This window comes from Taudactylus pleione, unplaced genomic scaffold (assembly GCF_031769625.1).
Source record: "Taudactylus pleione unplaced genomic scaffold, aTauple2 ptg000086l, whole genome shotgun sequence".
NCBI lineage: Eukaryota > Metazoa > Chordata > Amphibia > Anura > Myobatrachidae > Taudactylus > Taudactylus pleione.
Window position 1 is genome coordinate 26,154,032 of NW_028284488.1, and position 21,846 is coordinate 26,175,877.

Genomic DNA, 21,846 nt, shown 5'->3' on the forward strand with positions numbered 1-21,846 from the left:
TTCCACATCTCATCAGTATCACAATTGCAATAGTAAGCACCACCTTTGGATCTTTTAAAATGTGTCAACCAGTATTGAATACACCTGTGCGCCTGCAAAGAGATCTGAGAAATATGCACAGTTAAGGGCCCTAACAGGGCCGGACTATAGGCAGGGTGACGGGCAGTCATCCCGGGGTCCCCAAACATTGTCCCTCCCCAGACCCCGGCCACATCCCTCAGATGAACCAGTTTTTTTTTCTTTTAACGGAGCCGCCTGCCGTGGCCCATGATTAAGCCCCGCCCCCTCAAAGACCTGCAAATCGCGCTGGTCCAACTTCTGCTGCTGCTGTTGCCTCTGAAACCAGAAGAGGTAAGCGGTAGTGTGTGTGTGTGTGTGTGTGTGTGTGTGTGTGTATGTATGTATCCAAAACCAGCATATGGTGACATTCCTAGCAAGAAAAGTCGAGCCTGGTTCATTCTTTCTTGCATGGAATGCTGCTGTATGTTGGTATGTGTATGTATATTGGTTAGCCCAATGTCTGTATGTGTGTGTGTGTGTGTGTGTGTGTGTGTGTGTGTGTGTGATATATATATATATATGTCACACACACTGTTTGGAGTGCTATATAAATATGTGGAACTTGCTGTAGTTCCTAAACTCCAGAGATTGCAGTAATCCTTACCTATGCAGTGCTAAAACATTACACACGATGTTGTGCCTTGCCTTATCTTTCTTTTCATGTGCCATGAATTATGGTTGGTCAGGTGACCGAAGACAGTCGGATTAAACGAAGTGGTTTTCTAACACACCTACCAATCACCTTTCGCGTTATATATATATATATATATATATATATATATATATATATATATATATATATATATATATATTAGTGTCTAACCATATATAATCACCTTTTCCTAGCAGCCACTTGTGCATGATGAGGAGTGTTTCATAAATGAATTAGATTACTTTGTGGAATTATTGTTGACACTTGTGCGCTCACTTTTTCACTCTATTATATATATGTGTATATATATATTATAATAACAAGTGAATATTATAATAAGTGAAAAAGTGATTCCTGTAATCTCTGAAGTTTAGGACCTACAGCAAGTTCCACATATTAATATAGCACTCCAAACAGTGTGTGTGTGTGTGTATATAATATATTTACACAAACTGTGTGAGATATATATATATATATATATATATATATATATATATATAATATTATACACACGCACACTCACACCTTTTGTACCACATGTGTTCCACCACTTAGAGGAAGAAACCCTGCGTGGCTTGGCTATGCATCAGCGTTAGAGTGGACTTTTACTTGTTCCTTTTCCATTGACAGCAGGAAATGACACAGCGGTCCAAGTGCGTTCCACTCCAAGTTGTTATCTGTGTTCTAATTATATTATGCATATTTGTGATATTTTTTCGATTTAGATGTATTATATACGTGTTTTAAATGTATGAAATACCAATAATGGTTTCAGATAATGTTGCTTAAATTAACTTTTTACCACTTCCTGTTTTATGGATGACATGAAGTGACGATTTGATGTTTGGTCCACATGTGTCCTCCATCTTTAATTGGTATAGGTATAAATATGTCCTAATGTCCCTACCCCAGTATCCCCTAGAAGGAGTCTTTTTTGATAAGACGAAATGCGTTGGAACCTGCCATCTTGGACCCTTTTATTATGTACAGATAAGCTTTCATATAGTTTACTTCTTGTATGTTTTTTACCTGCATTTAATCTTGGATTGTGTTAAATAAAATTGTGTACTATATATATATATATATATATATATATATATATATATATATATATATATATATATTAGTCCAAATAGGACCACACTCTCGTCTTCAATAATAAATTGCTGGGGCGACACACCTATATGGGATCACAATAATCCTCTTCATACAAAAGTAGAAAAAAAGGGGGGGGGTAGCACTCACCAGTTTTCTTAAAAACATCTCTTTATTGCATCTCAGTAAAAATGTTACAACATTTCAAAATCCGACGTTTCGGTCCTGTGCATGGACCTTTGTCCATGGACCGAAACGTCAGTTTTGGTAACACTGATTTAAAGAATACATTTGACCTCTTCACACCTGTATTGACTTTCTGAATGCTACATGTTTGCTTTTTGTTATTTAATTATATGATTAAACTTTGATTTTTGCCAAATGAACACAAAAAGTGTGAAAACAATTCCTAATGCTGGGCATACATGGCCAGATAAAATGCCTGTCAGACCGACAGACATTTTATCTAGCCCGCTTGCCAGCCACAGATGTCGCCGGCATACACTTTGAGATTTCTCTCATGGTGTATTCGGCAGACATCTGCGCTCCGCCCCCGGGGGAGGAGACATTTCCCTGTTCCTTCCGTAGGCCCGATGCGTCCGACAGTTTAACGGGAAATTTCACATCGGATGGGCATGCTGGACAATCTGGCATGCCCGACCGAGCACTATTTAACCCTCGGTCACCCCCCCACATGCTACAATTATCGGGGCGAACCGCCGATATCAGGTATAAGATTATATTATATTGATATAAGATAGAGGAGAGTATATAACTATGCAGGTTTCAAAACTTTGATTTATATCTTATTCTACTGCATAGTCTACATCACATTCATCGTCTACTGCAGGGCACTTTATTAAAATCACAAGTTTTCTGAAAAAAAATAAATTCCCAAACAAGTTAAAAATAAAATTTTAATGTTCAAACTGTGACAAGAGGAATCACAGCAGGTAATTTAAATTCTATTTTTTTCTACGTAATTTGTTCTTTTATGGGAGAAGTAAAAAAAAACCATAATTTATTTCAATTAACAAATTCAAGGCATGAAAAACCTGGCATCCCCTCAATTACCATACAAGCTTTTGGCCATATTATAAAAAATTAGGGGAATTCCTACTGTTGAAAACCATTAATTGGGATTTTAATAAATGAACATCAAACACTTCATGCCAGGAGGCCCAATAAAATCTCACAGCAGCGGAGTCCAAAGAACTGCAGATCATTTGTGTTTGCAATAATTTATATAGGTCTAGTCATGAAAACAAATTAGCGGTATTACTGGCCCTATCCCAAATCTTGTAGAACAAAAATAAATGAAAAGCATCATCCAACAGAAATCTACTGCCGCTTTCAATCAAATCGTGGTTGGCACGTGTTATAATGATATATATTCAAACACTGTGTAAATCATAAGCACACATCAAAGGGTTTCAACATTTAGCTCCAGTCTAATAATACATTTATTATATCAATATTTAACAGCTTCTCCTCCAAACATTTAATATTTGTGCCATTTTGTACTATGTATGTATGTATTATCACGTTAGAACATGTCGTCATCTTATTCTCCACACTTAAAGGATTGTGTTCATGTGTTCTTGGCACATGTTGAAGTCGATAATAAAATTATATAACCTGAGTGTTGGTCCCAGTTGGGATTTATGGTTAAAATAAACATGCAAATGTTCCCAGAGGGTGGAGTGTATCACATTGATCCCAGACCTCAGGAGGGGAAGGGTGTTGGTGTCTATGTGATAGATTTGTGTCTTAAAGTAAGACGTCAGAAGGTCTCTGCATTGCATCCTCTTGAAAGGAAGCTGGAATTACGCCCTAAAAGGCAGCTGTGTTGTAATTAAAGTTGTACTACAGAGATGAAAAAGAAAGGAAGAACAGAAAAAGAAAGCTTAGCCTTTGTGTTTGAAATATTGTATACCTTCTCTTATCTTTTTGCTACTTAATTACCAGGAGCTACAATAGATGCTTACTGTACTTTATTGTCCCTTTTCCTTGGGAAATTCATTAGCTGCTGAGAAAATAGGCTATTACTCTACAAACTACATAGCAAGCAATTCTGCTCTGTACACTGTGTGATCATGCAATCTTGTGCGCTGTATAGGTATAAAAGAGAACCTTTCAACATTAATATTCTAGAAGCTGAATCACATTCATATCATGCTAGTTTTGTATATGGAGAACCTGTAGATAAAGTATATGTTCTGCAGAATCTATTTAATTATAGCATTAGACTTCACTAAGTACTGTATGAAAACTAGCCATGTTAATCAAGACAAATGAAATTAGAAAGTAACATAGATAAAAAAAAAACATTAATGGTCAGCAGCTAATAAATATGTCTGCTTCATCTAAAAGTACCCTCACCTGTCAAAGTATTTGCTCATGATTTTCTCTCTACTAAAGAGCTGATCTTTTTGAATTTTCATAAAAACCTTGTGAATTTGTTTACATGCAAAGTTACAAATTACTTAATATGCAGCTATACTGTACCTGGCGATAATATGGATCAATGTAATAAGGCCTTCTTCTTGGATTTAAATGTTTTTACTGTAGCAATAAACACACTGACGTGCATGTTTATTTCTCACGGCTACATTTTACAGTACTAACACTTTTACAATAGTTAACAGTTAAAAATAAATGTGACTGAGAATATCATATAGAAGATCTTTTTTTGTACACGGCACAATCCATTCACTGCTCTGAACTGTTCTGTTGTGTTGGAAGCTACTTCTGTTCTCAATATTCCTAATAATGTTTAAAGCCTAATTAGGGATTTAATGCAAGTCAAAATGTAAAGAATATATTATTGTTTCATGCTACATTTCTAATTCTTATTACGATTTATTTTTGGTGTTTGCCTCTGTGGAATGGACAGCTAATAGAAAACAAATGTCCACTCAAACACACTTTCCTCCATGGAAAATAATGAAGACCTCATATAAAGCCAGTTTATGACTCTTTTGGGCACAATGAAATATTGTTGACCTCAGATCATTTTGCAAAGCTTTAAAGTAGTTAATGGCATGTAACAATTTTTATAACTCAATTTCTTGTCATTTGAAAGGAAGCACCTGATGAAATCAGGTAGCTGTTGCTCAAAATGAAAGATCCCAAAAGTTGTTTTTGCAATGAAATGGACTGTTGTATATGATCGCTGCATTAACATTACAGTTACGGTATATAATGAAGTTCATTTACTAACTGTAATTCTTGCACAGTGCAGTTCATCTTGGGAGTATTACGAGAGCAGGGGGCCCATGTAGAGTCTCTCTGTCTGGGCACCTTCCTCTCTATCTGCCACTGTAACACAAGTGAGCGCTAGTAGACTCTGGAGCTGTGCCTGAGTCTACTGCGCATGTGCATGTCTTCTGGGTAATGGCGCTGCAGGAGAACGGCCACCACGCCATTTACCCAGCGATTTTTGTAGCAGTGGCGTGAGACTCTGGAGAGGTAAGTATTGAAAAAATGGGTGCAGGGTGTACACCCATTATAGATCCACCAGTGGTTCATCTTTATTAGTGCATACATGCCTCTTTCTATAGATTTCTGCCTAAATGTTTTGGATTGTTATACATATTATGGAATGGAGTACATATCCCTATGTACATGATCTGTAATCATAAAATGTGTGTGTATATGTGTTATTGTATATGCAGTATGTGTTAGTGTGTGTATACTGTGTATGTATGTGTTAATGTGTATATATGTTTGTATGTATAAGTGTTAGTGTGTTTGTATGTGTTCATGTGTATGTATACTGTATATGTGTGTTAGTGTGTGTTTATATATAAAATATTTATAGTGTGTGTGACAGAAGGCAAGTAATGGGGGGAGGCCCCCACAAGCCTTAATCTGGTCCTGATTTCAAGACAGACCCTGGTTTTACATATTTGTCCCTTATATATCAGTATTTTCAGTGCTGATCAAGTGCTCAAAAAGAAAAAATCTAAATCGACTTTTAAAAAAATTACCCTTTGGTCTCCAAGGTTCAACTTGAAGTTTGTGCATGAAGCAGTTCAATACACTGGCACAACAGCTACATTTCTCTGGTTATTATTTGAAATTATTGGCAAAGTTTCCTGAAATGCTGCTCCTTTCATCTTATTTTGTTTTCTAAATATATTGATGCCTGTTAACAGAATACACTGGTATTTTTGTTCCCACTTCCACAGTTTCTGTATTACACGTGGGACTTGTTTTTTGTTTCTTGTTTTTTATTAAATCAAGACTTTAGGGATCTAATTATCAAATAATATTTTGTGAGCTATCCACAAAAATACCCATTTTTGGAGGGGTACTTGTAAATATTAAGGATCCTGAGGATGGAAGAAGGGGGTCCAGAGCAGATATCTGATGTCTGCCACAGTCACTCAATTTCCGACAGAAGCAGTTCCTATAGGTTTCTATGGGGTCTTCTAGGCTGTCGGATATACCAAACTCCAGAAGGCAAAGCATTCTGGAGCAGAGACGGCATTCACTGGTCTCTTGCACGTGCCTCTGAAAGAGGGCACAGGGCCATGCCCCTTGGTGTGCACCATTTTGGGGTATGATCATGTCGTCATACTCTGGGAGCTGCTGGAAAGCCCCCAGCCTCCCTCAGCACAGTGTGGATGACACGAGCAGCTCTGCTATTTTGGTCTCACCCCCCTAAGATGGTGTCACCCAGTGCGGCCCACCCCTTGCATCGCAGAGTGATAACATTATTGTAGAGCTTGGTCCCTGCAGCTAATGCCATCCCAGATAGCGTTAGCTGCTGTAGCCTAAATGATTGTAGCGTTAGCTGCTGTAGAAGTGAAATGATTGCATTAGCGATCATTTCTCTTACTCATCGCAAGTACAGGCTCCTTTTGAAGCCCTGTCCTTGTGTGTGTATTTTAATGCATCCCTGCCAATCTTAATTTCTTATTGCCGCAAATAGCAGAAATAAAAACTTATGATTATCTGGTCTACAACCTGATAAGTAATAAACATATGCCCTTTGGTATTTTTAACGGCAGAGTTTTCAGATCCAGTTTTGTAGCTTCTCATAATGCTAGTCCAGTCATTAAAATGCACACAATTTCCACATCTTTTAGTTCTTATCAATTCAATATTCCAAAAACAAACAAGTTTTTTTGAATGTTTTTTTTTTATATTTTTTTGTTTTGAAGAGTAACATAGCAATTAACAACACAAAAGACTGGTTATACATTAATAAAAAGCCAGAATGAATTGCGGCATATAGCAAGAAAGTGCAAAAAACAATATCAATAGGTAATGACAGATATTGAAAAAAAGGGTAAGAATATCCAATGCTCGTTTCATATGGAAAATGTAGGTAACACCACCAGGTGGCCTATAAAGCAATCGAGGGGGTCTCCACCCAGTACCCTCAACTTGTACCTCGCAGTGAGACATAAACTACTCTGAATCCTTTCTGTATAGTAAGAGGCAACTTCCCTACATAACTCTCCCAAACATCAAGGAAAGAGTCTACTCCTTTTTTCTTATCAAACATGGCTTCCACTCAATCCATAACTTTTTTTATTTTTTAAAGAATCTGCTACTGGAAGTCTAAGTGCAGGCTTCCAGTGCAGTCCACATATGTGAACCAACAAATCCATGCTACATATGTAGAGAAGGGATCAGGACTGGCTTGTCAAGTGGTAAAATTATTTTTACTACTGCCAGCCAGCATCAGTACTTTTATTGGTACACTGTGGAAATAGATTCTTTTTTTGCTTCGATAAGTATTTACTGTAGTTCAGATGTCATTTTAAAGTGAGAGAATTCAGTAGTTCTAAATTCTATCCAGTCATAATGGATTCAAAACTGTTTTAAACGAAGGGAGACTTCTTAAAATCATGAAATATTTATTAATATCACATGAACAAACAACTTCACATATTGTAAGATAGTATATAAAATATACTTTCCTTCTCTCCAAGAATGTCCTGAGATTATGCAGGGAGACACCCTGATATAATGAATTGGCAACCTATCTCTCACAGCTGCCCTTTAGACCACCCATGTGGGATTAATAAAAGTCAGCAAGTATACCAAAGGGTCAGAGGCAACATGGTCCCTCAGTTGAATCAACTAAATTTGGTATTGGATGTTATTATCTGGGTTGAACTCGGCAATTGGTTGCCAGAATTTTAGCACAGAATAAAAAAAAATTGATGTAGAGAGAGAGCTCAGGAAGAGTAATTTACTGTATGTATATTTGCATATTAGACTGAGCATGATTTTTGACTGTATTTCTGACTGGGCACCAGATATTGTATGGCTTAATATTGTATTTAGTACCTGTTAATACATTATAAACTGTACAAGATATAATGTAGATTAACTTTGCATCTAAAGCTTGGCATACTATACCTAGCGCCAGATATAACATGGAAAATGTAGGCTCCTCATTTTTTGAGCATGCTATTAGACTTTGGACATATTTGTTTATAGTACCTATGTATGTTGTATCTCTTGATCCTGCTGTTCACGCAGCTGGAGCTGCAGACTTACGATGTTGTGCAGACTTATGCTGTCAGCTCTGGCTCTAGGTGTGATCTACAGCAATACTTCTCTTTTTAATGCACCAATTCACCTCCTCTCAAACGGCAGCATATGAGGGGATGTGCTAAACAATAAATAAGGGTCCGTCTGTGCAATGGGTGCATTGTATATTTGATTCTGTATAATGTAGTTAACAATGGCAGCCAATACATTCTGCTTTAACAGTACATTTGAACCACTTACTGTATTCATTAAAAGTGTAACCCTGGTGAAGAGCCTAAGAGCCTAGTCCCAGAAGCAGGAGTGAATATAACAGGACTTGCAGGGGTCCTGAACACTGAACCTTGCTGTTACACTACTCAAGTAAGGGGAAGATATTTTATCATTACTATTAAATTTAACATTAGCATGGTGTTATTATTTATAGCTAGACTTTGTTTATACAGCATTAAATAATGGTATTTATTTACTGATTTTCATTACTTGTTTCTAGTCACCTTTTTTCAAAGCCTAACAACTTTGTGCGCAAAAGATTATACTTGACTCTAGACACAATGTCATATTAGAGGAAGGGTCTTTTGTGTAAATCTACTCCTTGTGGACTGACAAATAATGAAATACTGGAATTTGAAAACATTTCTTTATCCTATTTAAAGTTTGTTTTTTGTTTTTTTTGTCATGTTCCCTAAAAATATTTTGAAATAAGATACTGAAATGACTAAGTGTGAACTTATTGTGAAAGATTTACACCTGTTGTAATCTGTCTGCTGACATATGTATTATATTATACCAGCTTGTATGTAGGGTTGTTTTATATATTATGACCAATAGAGATTGTTGTGTTAATAGTAATGCTATGTTGATGTAATTAAAACATGAAAGAACACACAGAGAATGTCAAAATATGCATTTAAAGTAGGGGTGTGCACCGGCCACTTTTCGTGTTTTGTGTTTTGGTTTTGGATCTGGATCTTTCTTCGTGTTTTGGATCTGGATTGGTTTTGCCAAAACCACCCTTCCGTGTTTTGGGTTCTGGGTTTTGTGTTTTGGATCTGTATTTTTTTTTAAAAAAGCATAAAAACAGCTAAAATCACAGAATTTGTAGGTTTTTCTGCTCCTATGCTATTATTAACCTCAATAACCTTAATTTCCACTCATTTCCAGTCTATTCTGAACACCTCACACCTCACAATAGTGTTTTTATGTCCAAAACGTTGCACCGAGGTAGCTGGATGACTATGCTAAGCGACACGAGTGGGCGGCACAAACACGTGACCCATCTAGGCGTGAAACTGCAGTGGCAGACAGGATGGCAGTTTGAAAAACTAGGCCCCAAACTGTACATAATGCAAAGAAAAAAAAGAGGTGCAAGATGGAATTGTCCTTGGGCCCTCCCACCCACCCTTATGTTGTATAAACAGGACATGCACACTTTAACAAACCAATCATTTCAGCGCCAGGGTCTGCCACACAACTGTGGCTGAAATGATTGGTTCGTTTGGGCCCCCACAAAACAAGCTGGCAATTAATGTGTCCCTGCACAAACTGGCTCTATGGAGGCAAGATGTCATCCTCATCCTCCTCATCCACCGATTCCTCACCCTCTTCAGTGTGTACATCCTCATCCTCACAAAGTATTAACTCGTCCCCACTTGAATCCACCACCACAGGTCCCTCTGTACCTTCTGGAGGCTGGTCTCCCTGGAAGAGCTGATAATTCATTTTGATGAACATCATCTTCTCCACATTCTGTGGAAGCAACCTCCTACGCCTTTCGCTGACAAGGTTCCCGGCTGCACTAAACACTCTTTCGGAGTACACACTGGAGGGGGGGCAACTCAGGTAAAATAGAGCCAGTTTGTACAGGGGCCTCCAAATTGCCTCTTTTTCCTGCCAGTACAGGTATGGACTGTCTGCCATGCCTACTTGGATGCTGTCACCGATGTAATCCTCCACCATTCTGTCAATGGTGACAGTATCATATGCAGTGACAGTATTTTCCTGGCAGCCCCAGTTGCAGGAGAAAATGAAGAAGGAGCCGTTGACGTGTCACGTTCCGCTTCAGCTGACAGTGTGTTCACCAGCAGGTCTTTGCACCTCTGCAGGCTTGTGTCGGCCAGAAAGAGAGACACCACATAGGCTTTAAACCTAGGATCGAGCACGGTGGCCAAAACGTAGTGGTCTGATTTCAACAGATTGACCACCCTGGAATCCTGGCAAAGCGAATGAAGGGCTTCATCCACAAGTCCCACATGCCGAGCGGAATCGCTCCGTCTTAGCTCCTCCTTCACTTTCTCCAGCTGCTTCTGCAAAAGCCTGATGAGGGGAATGACCTGACTCAAGCTGGCAGTGTCTGAACTGACTTCACGTGTGGCAAGTTCGAAGGGCTGGAGAACCTTGCACAAGACGGAAATCATTCTCCACTGCGCTTGAGTCAGGTGCATACCCCATCCTTTGCCTATGTCATAGGTGGATGTATAGGCTTGTATGGCCTTTTGCTGCTCCTCCATCCTCTGAAGCATATAGAGGGTTGAGTTCCACCGCGTCACAACCTCTTGCTTCAGGTGATGGCGGGGCAGGTTCAAGAGTGTTTGCTGGCGCTCCAGTCTTCGGCACGCAGTCGCTGAATGGCGAAAGTGGCCAGAAATTTTTCGGGCCACCCAAAGCGTCTCCTGCACGCCCCTGTCGCTTTTCAGAAAATTCTGCACCACCAAGTTTGTGTGAGCAAAACATGGGACGTGCTGGAATTTGCCCAGATGTAATGCCCGCACAATATTGGTGGCGTTGTCAGATATCACAAATCCCCAGGAGAGTCTAAGTGGGGTAAGCCACTGGGCGATGATTTCCCTCAGTTTCTCTAAGAGGTTGTCGGCGGTGTGCCTCTTACTGAAACCGGTGATACACAGCGTAGCCTGCCTTGTAACGAGCTGGCATTTCTGAGATGCTGCTACTGGTGACGCTGCTGCTGTTGCTGCGTAAGGTGATACATCTACCCAGTGGGCTGTCACAGTCATATAGTCCTTAGTCTGCCCTGTTCCACTTGTCCACATGTCCGTGGTTAAGTGGACATTGTGTACAACGGCATTTTTCAGGACACTGAGGACACTTTTTCTGACGTTTCTGTACAGTCTCGGTATCGCCTGCCTAGTGAAGTGGAATCTAGACGGGATTTGGAACCGGGGACACACTACCTCCATCAATTGTCTAAATCCCACTGCACTAATGGCGGATACCGGACGCACGTCTAACACCAACATAGCAGTCAAGGCCTCAGTTATACGTTTTGCTTCAGGATGACTGCTGTCGTACTTCATCCTCCTCGCTAAGGACTGTTGGAGGGTCAATTGTTTAGTAAAAGTAGTGGTGTTCCTACTTCCTCTCTGGGATGATGAACGACTCCCAGCAGCAGCAACAGCAGCAGCGGCAGCAGTAGGCGTAGCAATGCAGGATCCTCCAGAGGAATCCCGGATAGGAGAGTCAGTCATGCCAGTGACATGGCCTGCAGGACTACTTCCGATCCTGACTAAGGAGGAAATTGACGAGGAGGGAGTTGACGGTGTGGTTTGCAGGCACTTGGATACAACAGGACAACGGGATTTAGGTGTCCCTGGACTGCTTACGGTCTTAGCCAAAGTTTCTGAACTTGACAGTAACTTTTTATGAACGCGCTGCAGGTGCCGTATAAGGGAGGATGTTCCTAGGTGGTTGACGTCCCTACCCCTACTTATTTCACCTTTACATATGGTACATATGGCAAGACAGTTGTTGTCCGGATTTGGATAGAAATATTGCCAGACCAAAGAGGTGGAATGTTTGGTCTTCTGCCCAGGCATGACCGTGATGGGCTTTTTCATCCCACGGACAACAACTGTCTCCCCCGGAGCCTGATTTAAACAAACCACATCACCATCAGAATCCTCCTCGCCAACTTCCTCCTCAGCGCCAGCTACACCAGTATCCTCATCCTGTTGTACTTCAACAGTGACATCTTCAATTTGCATATCAGCAAGTGGACTGTGGGTGCTCCTTTCAGCACTTGCAGGGGGCGTGCAAATGGTGGAAAGAGCCACCTCTTCCCGTCCAGTGCTGGGAAGGTCAGGCATCGCAACCACCACCACCACACTTGGACTCTCCTTGGGGATTTGTGATATCTTCTTAGAAAGCACAGTTCTTCGCTGTGCTTTTGCCAGCTTAACTCTTTTGATTTTTTTAGTGGGAGGAGGGCTTCCATCGTCATGTGAAGCTGAACCACTAGTCATGAACATACTAGGGATCGACCTTAGCCGTTCCTTGCCACTCCGTGTCGTAAATGGCATATTGGCAAGTTTACGTTTCTCTTCAGCTGATTTAAATGTCTTTTTCAAGGTCATTTTCCTGAACTTTGCCATTTGGGATTGTATGTGCCCTCTACTATGACATTGGGCATCGGCCTTGGCAGACGACGTTGATGGCATGTTATCGTCTATGTCATGACTAGTGGCAGCAGCTTCAGCACTAGGAGGAAGTGGTTCTTGATCTTTCTCTATTTTATTATTATCGGAGAAAGTTTGGTCCTCCATTTATGTTATATCGATTTGATATATACGTGCGGCTAAACACAGAAAATAATTTTTTTTTTGGTTTGGACTGGAGTGTACTTTGTGGGTTACAGCACCCTTTAACGGTCAAGCCAGCCGGCCCTTTACTTATGACACAGGCGCACGCTTGGCACTACTTTGTTGATGCACGTGCGGCTACTGCGCACACAATTCACAAACACAGAAAATAATTTTTTTTTTGGTTTGGACTGGAGTGTACTTTGGGGGTTACAGCACCCTTTAACGGTCAAGCCAGCCGGCCCTTTACTTATGACACAGGCGCACGCTTGGCACTACTTTGTTGATGCACGTGCGGCTACTGCGCACACAATTCACAAACACAGAAAATAATTTTTTTTTTGGTTTGGACTGGAGTGTACTTTCGGGGGTTACAGCACCCTTAACGGTCAAGCCAGCCGGCCCTTTACTTATGACACAGGCGCACGCTTGGCACTACTTTGTTGATGCACGTGCGGCTACTGCGCACACAATTCACAAACACAGAAAATAATTTTTTTTTGGTTTGGACTGGAGTGTACTTTCGGGGGTTACAGCACCCTTTAACGGTCAAGCCAGCCGGCCCTTTACTTATGACACAGGCGCACGCTTGGCACTACTTTGTTGATGCACGTGCGGCTACTGCGCACACAATTCACAAACACAGAAAATATATTATTTTTTTAGCACTTGGGGGGAGCACCCCTGATGGACAGAGCACCCCCTGGACAACACTACAGCACTCCTTTAGGACTGGGACACTGCACAGGACTTTGAAGTGGACACAGCCCCTATGGAGAACTGACTGCACAACACAGTCCAGCCAGCCCCTATGGACTTTGAAGTAGTGGACACAGCCCCTATTAACAACAGCAGCACAGCACAACACAGCCAGCCCCTATGGACTTTGAAGTAGTGGACAACAGCAGCACTACACTACACTACACTACACAGCCCTAACTCCCACCCTCCCTCTTCACTGTCCACAGCCGAGTGAGAAAATGGCGCCGACGTGGGTACCTTATATAGGATCCAAAACCCGCGAGACTCGGAAGGCGGGATGATGACGTTTTGCCTCGATTTCAGATCCGAGTCAGGCGGGAAAAGTCGAGCCTGATTCGGATCGGACTCGGATCGGGGGGGCTCGGGGGGGTTCGGATTTCAGAAATCCGAACCCGCTCACCCCTAATTTAAAGTTGCACTGTCACCTTCGGAAAAGATTTTATTTTTTTCTGTTTACAATATGCTTGATCACATGATCACTTCACCACAGCCAACCAATACCTAGCTACAACCACCACCCAAAAAGAGAAGCACTCCCTGAGTGACAATATCACCAACCAATCTGACAGCCAATCAAACGCTGACACTGGATCCAAGATGCCCTCTTAACCACTTTCTTGGCCAGGCCGCACCACTTATACTCCCTGAGGAAGGCCTGTGCAGGGCAGAAACACATTGGAGTTGCATCCACATCTTCCATACCAAGCACTACACTATACCACAGCTGGCGCAAACTCTCGCACCCACAGTGGGCCATGCCACCCACAGAGTCTGAGCCGGTATCAATGCAGAGCAACACCAATACCAACACCCAGCAGGAATGAACCCGCAAAACCACAGGATTGGGGAATCATGCCTCATCACACCGTGCCAGCAATGTACCCAAGATGTAACAGACAAGAAGGATCGATACACCACTGTCAGTCTACGTTTGAACTGCCAGAGGAAACATCTCCTTAAGGTCCCCATGGTGCAAGATCAACGTCACACGGTTAACCACACCAGGCCACCCTTGTCTCTTTGCTACAAACCCACAAACATCCAGGCAGTAACCACGCATAACCAGGATGACCAGACAGGAAAGCGAGAAGCTGCCCCTAGCTCTGAAAGTCCTCAACACTAGGTGGAAATTAAGCCCCAGGAACCTGACTTCATGTAGCAGCACCTTGGCTTCTGGCTATGGTGAGGTGCACATTAGTAAAATCTTTTCCACAGGTTGTAGATTGGCTATAAAGTATCACCAAAAATGGAATAAAGTATTTTTATTTTCATGTAATATAATCAGTAGTAGTGTTGTTTGGTATTTGCATTTGTGGACACTATCTTTATTTGCACATGAAAATCTATGCAGTTTGTAAATGAGAAGATTCTGTCAACTTTGATTCTAATAAGAATATTAATTTGTACCATTAGAAGTAGAAAATGTTTTGATTTCAAATCTATTCATAATTGATTCATTTATCAGAATATCATTTTTTTTTAGTTTTGCATATTGTCTACTTCTTTAAGTTGCCCTTAGAGACATTAGGACATTATTCATCATAACTAAAATGCCTTGTTACCTTAAATATGCGGAAACTAGCATTTCCACATAGGTAACTGGCCATTCATTATCAGCTGTCCAATAGGACCATCTAGGACCATCTAATATTCAGCAAACTCCAAAAACGTAGTTTTCGAAGTTTGCCTGTGAGAACAAATGTCATTTTCAGATGGCATTTGTTCTCGTAGCCCCGATCCTTCCTATGGATAGGAGTTGCAGGGATGCGAAGTGGGATCCGAATTGCTCCAGTGATAAGTATCCCCCATACAGCCCCCAATGATGAATAGGCCCCTAGGAGAGTAGCTCTGTGAAGTCACAGAAGGTGAGAGAAGCAAATATATCTACCATACTATACACCTACAGTAGAGTGTAGACTGGTAGGAAATGCACAGACTGTCCTGGTAGCTGTCCTGCAGTACTTAGTAAATATGTCTATGTAATTCAAACTAAAATGAAAAGTTATAGCTCATGGCTTGTTTCATTAGTATATTAAACTGCCAATCATCAAATGAGTGATTATGATCAAACAATGAAAATAATAAAATTGGGCGGAAGGGTGTGGCCATTACTTTTGTGCATATGGGCACCCTGACCACTACATCCACCCCACGTACTTATACTGAAAAGTAATGATAACCATAAAAAGTATTGAAAATTACAGTGAAAAGTAGTGATAACCATGACTGCAGTAGCATACACAATCTTAATTGTCACCCATTTGATAACCAGATAAAATGCAAAATAGTCCAAGCTGATAACACATTCACTGCCTTTAGTTTATACATGCATTTACATAGTAATGTAATGTGTGTGTGTGTGTGTATTCACAATTTAGTGATGTGTGACAGCTCCAAAGATATCCAATAATATTTTCATAGTGTAGGATTCCCGCACTGTTCAGCCATAAGCATGGCCACGTACGTCATGTTAAAAACACATTGCTGTTTAGAGGGATGCTAGAAAATTTGTGAAACTGTTAGATTCTTCTGAATTTATAATTAAATATGTTCAGGTCTTTGTTAAAGAGAATCCAGTACATCAATCTATACACAAAATTATGTACTTTTTCATTCATTCCTTCTATTGATTAAAAACATTCAAATTAATTTTATTTTTGAAAAAAAAATAATATAAATTTATAGGATTCTTTGTTCATTAATGGAGATAATTATAATCAAGAGTGTGAGTTTGTGTTGCTTCCCTACTTAAAAAAACATAAGCATCTTTACTGCCAAATTCTGGTCTTCAGCACACAGATTTCTGAACACATGTAATTTATCAGTTAGTGGAGATATCTGAGGACTGTAGAAAGAGTTTTTAAATGCTCATCAGACTGGCAAAGGTTATAAGGAAAATGTTACAAAAACAATTTCTGTAGACTTTGACTCTCGCCAGGGGCACCGAGAGGGGGGGAGACAGGTACTCTGTATCCAGGCCTGTTGAAGGGACCTGGTAGGGGCCCGTGTCCTACAGCGTCCCCCTCCTGCCTCTCTGGTACTACACTGCTTTGTGCTGGGCTGGGGAGAGAGGAGGCAGCAGTCTGTTTTCTCTCTCCCAGCATGATGTGCTGGGGGGAGGGATCACACTCTCCCCACCCACCAGATCTGCCACTGGGACCCTCTTGTGCTACACCCACAGTCGCTTTGCGGATGTCAACATAGTATATTTTTTGTAAACGAGGGGGTTGGGCCACCCCTCCCCGAGTTGGCCATGACCCCTACTGTACCAGGGCTCGGCAGAGCTGTCCACGGCCCTGTCCCTACCTAATCTACTATCCCAGAGTGTGCAAAAACAATATTGAGTACCATTGTTATTTCTCCCTGGAGTGGTCTTCCAACAAAAATGACTCCCAAGAGCAAAGCTTTTAATATTCTGAGAGATCACAAAAAACCTAGGGTAACGTCTAAAGATCTGCAGGCCTCTGGCACTGGTGGACTGGCCAGTATTTGTACGATGTATCCACTATAAGACTAATGTTGAACAAGAATAGTGTGCAAGGGAGGATAGCAAGGAGTGTCACTAATATTTGTTTTTGCTTTGTTTTGCTTTCAAAACAGTTGACAGTATCTACCAATCCAATGTAGTTATTTTAATCACTTGTTGATTAAGATTAGATTGTTTTTAACACGATTTGTTTTTTACCCACATGCAAAATATTATTTGTATGAAACATTTTTAAAAAATGGCAGAGAAGGAAATTCTGATTTTACACATACAGTATGCATACAGCTCTTTGAAGAACATTGGATTAATCCCAAAAAACTTGCATAATATAAGCAAAGCAGCATGGACATATATAGTGATTTACATAATAGCCTGCAAGATAAAGGCACAGGCATGATTCCTGAGTTAGCCAGTAATGTTATAGTCAAAATAATGTAAAAGGAAAACCTGGTCTAAATTGGCTGAATTGCTCCCGTACCAGCATCTCACAGGATAGTACATAAGGCAAATAAAATGCATTTTTTTTTCTTGCTTTGCCATGTGAAAGTTCATTTTTGATGAGAATTATTATATAATTTAGAGTTTTTCTGGGCAATGTACCTTAAAGGGTAACCCAAAGAGGCTAACAAATGACTTATAAACTACACCGTGCACACAACAGGAGAAAGCCATGGACACATTATTACATAATTTACAAAATATTCTAAATTTAAATCCACACATGATCATGTAACTACACTTTTTAAGTTTTTGATAGGCAGCACAATTAGTTTAGAACATGTTCAAGTTATGCAGTATTTGGAGGAGTATTCTTGTTCTCTCTAGAGCTTTTAATATGTTGATGAAAGTAAAACATAGGTGATGACAAGGCAGAAACACTTTGTGACATGTGCAGATAAGGTGACATGAAACCCGAGGTCATGGAAAGGGTCAGCATACAAGACAATATTAGAACAAAGATCTTTTCAAGTCAAGTCATATGTCTTATATCACTAGATATAGTCTGCTCAGTTATACACTCTTGGCTCTGCAGCATTGCATGTTTTCTGTACATGCATTTATAGTTCTATCGGAACAGAAATGTCAGCAAGATTACTTTCATATTTCCGAGATACAGCCTAATTTGTCATTTATAAATGTATTCCAGTTTCTTGCTCCTACATGTAATACAATTTTTATTATATGTTAGTCTTCATTAAATTAAGGAAATTGTATCCTATTTCTGGCTGATGAAATCCTGCGGATTATGAAATGTTTGGCAGGGATGGAAATGCATGAAGCTTTGTATTGTCCTTCAAGACAGCAAGGCCGGCACAGATATAGGGATCGCTTTTCGTATGGAAATAAGTTATTTGAGATTCAAATGAACAAAATAAAATCACTTTACCTAGGTGACATTTATATTTGAAACTGCAGATTGCAATGATGGATGCACAAAAGCTATTGCACAATAGAAATGTAGCTAAAAAATGGCTATTTTGTCATAAATGTGCTTTTCATATGTGGGAGATGTACTAAGCCTTGGAGGGAGATTAAAGTACCAACCATTGATCTCCAAGCTGTCCTTTTTTCAAACACAGCCTGTGAAGTGACAGGAGTTGATTGGTTGGTACTTTATCTCTTTTCACCTTATCTCTCTGCAAGGTTTAGCACATCTCCCCCTACACTTCTTCTCTAGTTTCTTCCCTAAGAGGTAACTTAACATATCCCTCTTGAGAAGAGAGAGGTACATGATATAATATGTATGTTCTCTTAAAGAATGCTGTAGTGATACCCACCATAGTGCCCCCACCCCCAAGGTTTTGGAGTCAGCTGGGGCAATACCCTCTGTAATCTATACTTTTTACTATTAATATCTGTGGCAATAACGGACAAGTTTAAAACTTCCAGAAGTCCAGGCGATTGGAGTTGTGGATAGAAATGTGATGCACCCATTGGGACTGATGCAGAGCTGAACACAAGACAGTTTTGCGGACATATCTTGCTTGTTTTCATTCTGCGCATGTAGTGAAGTTTACTAGTTTCACTTGTGGCTGTAGTGGCATAATTGGGTAGTAACTAGTCATTTGCACACAAGAAAAGTCTTTATGATGACTATGAAAGTAAGACAGATATAGATAGGCACAATGCGGTTGAATAAATATGTACAGTACAGCATGTGTTTCTCTGTGTGAGCAATGCAGGAGTAATCATGGATGTGTTGTATTCAACTCCGCATTGGCCCCAGTGGCGTAACTATAAATTTTGCTCCCCATGCCAAAAAAGTTTCAGGTGCCAAAATCATCAAACACACCCAAAGACGACGTTTAAGGTGTGTGGTTACATGATACAGTAATGTGCCTTACACATTATGACACACTAAGTAATGCTACTTATAACACCGTATGCCACACTGGAATGCCCCTTTAACACATTATTCCACATCATAATACCCCTTACAACATTATGCCACACAGCAATGCCCCTTACACATGCCACACAATAATGCCACATATAACACATGAATACAGTAATGCCCTTATAAGAAATTATGGCACACCGTAATACCCCTATTTCACATATGCCACATTGTAATGCCCCATACATCATATTATGCCACACAGTAATGCCCCTTACACATTATGCCACACAGTAATGCCTCTAATAGCACATCATGCACACAGTAATGCCAAATACACATTATGCCAAACAGTAATGCCCATTACATCCCACCCTGACAGATCTACTTCACCAACCCTCCTCTCTGCTCCTGCCAGTCTGTCACCTCAGCTCAAGACAGGTTGCACAGTTTCTATGTCCGTGTAGATCCAGATAATTGGAACATAGTTTATAACCTGTAAACTGCGTGTATCAAGTTAGTGCCCCTTATACAGTGCCCCGTGTAGTTTTGCCCCTTATGCAATGCCCCCTGTAATGGTAACCCATATGCAGTGCTCCCTGTAGTAGTGCCCATTATGCAGTGCCCCCTGTAGTTGTGCCCTTATACAGTGCCCCCTGTAGTTGTGCCCATATGCAGTGTACCCCTGTAGTTGTGCCCCCTCAAGTAGTGCCCCCTGCAGTTGTGCTCCTTCAAGTAGTGCCCCCCTGTAGTAGTGGCCTCTCCTGTTGTTCTGCCACCCCCCATACTTACTTGAGTCAGTTTGGCCCCAATATGTTGAGACATAGGTGTGTAGTGAAGTTTGAAGCTGTATTGCAATGTGCAGTGGCCATCCAGACTCAAGGGAGGAGCCCACACACTATTGCAACAAAGGGAGTAAGTTGAATTTTATCAGGGATTTTTATTTCTGGATATTCTTTATGGTTCTTTATGATATCTTGTTTGCGTACAATATCAAGATTCCAAAGCTACTGTATTGAATTTAACAATTAACAGTTTGTTAAAGTACTGGTTATAGCAGGGGTGTATCTATAATGGGTGCAGGGTGTGTGCTGCACACGGGCCCCTGGGTCCAGGGGGGCCTGCACCACGCACCCTGCATCCATATTATCTAATATTTACCTCTCCGAGGTCCCACGTTGGGTGTCTCAGCCCTGCACAAAACACCGGAAAATGGCTGTCGCTGCCATTTTCCTGGCATTTTGCGCATGCGCAGTAAGGAAATCGCCAGAAAAATGGCATTTGCACCATTTCCCTGGTGACCTGCGCATGCACAGTAGACTCTGGGCACACACTAGTGCCCAGAGTCTACTGGTGCTGCGGCTGCCGACGGTCATCTTCCGGTCTGCTAGTGGCTGCCGGGGAGAGAGGAGGGGGCCCTAGATGGGGAATGCACATGGGCCCCCTTCCTCTCTTAATACGCCCCTGGGTTATAGTTAGTATTGCATATTCTTAAAACTTTTATGTCTTTGTCATGTTCTAGTTATTTAACACGCCAATTGACTAGTGTTACAAACCTCATAGTTTTTTACTACTGCAACATTTTTACTTTTGCAATCATAAACTTCAAATTGTAGAAATTAAAGGATAAAGACGTTCATGAAAACCTGTGTAGTACACCTTGTGCTGTTAGTTTCTGTTTAAAATCCACTTAATATATAAATGGTAACAATTTACATTGTAGTTTCATAGAACAGTTAAATCTGTAGTGTGTATCTTTATACATACATCTGCACTGCTTAAGTGTCATGGTCAACTGAGTAATTTGGACAATTAATTCAAAGTAGATCTATTTTCTGTCTTTTCTAGCAAAGACGAATCTCAGTACATTAAATTCCCATGTAAGGTCATTTTGGACATGGTCAAATTGAGCACAATGACCCTTATGGCTTAGAGAAACATGCTCAAGGTGACCAGTGATGGCAACTGGTCAGCATATGTACACAAAGGTTACAAACACTTGTTTAGAAAGCCTTATTTAGGATAAGGTTAATGTCCCCAATTCTTGACCACTTGTGTTTTTATTCTATATTTTTTTTAGGAATCTTAAAATACTTTATCAGCAATAAATAAAATTTTCTTGAAGATAAATTATTTTAATTTTGATTAGTTTGAAAGCTATATATTTTTAGTTTATTATGTAGAGTATAAGCAACTACATGTGAGGTATTGGTTATGCATTTTGTTAGCTTGTCACATGTAATTCTGTCTTCCATCTAGTCTATCTTCAACTTTTGTTCACCTCATTTTGTCTCTTTATCTAAATTTTTCCTGGGCCTCACAATCAACCTCCAGCCTCTGAATT

At 40.5% G+C, this 21,846-nt stretch overlaps 1 protein-coding gene across 2 annotated transcripts in view; it reads left to right on the top strand.

Annotated features, from left to right (window-relative positions):
• SEMA3A (semaphorin 3A) overlaps window positions 1-21,846 on the top strand; it is a 259,026-nt gene that overhangs the window by 63,756 nt on the left and 173,424 nt on the right. The window lies entirely within an intron of this gene.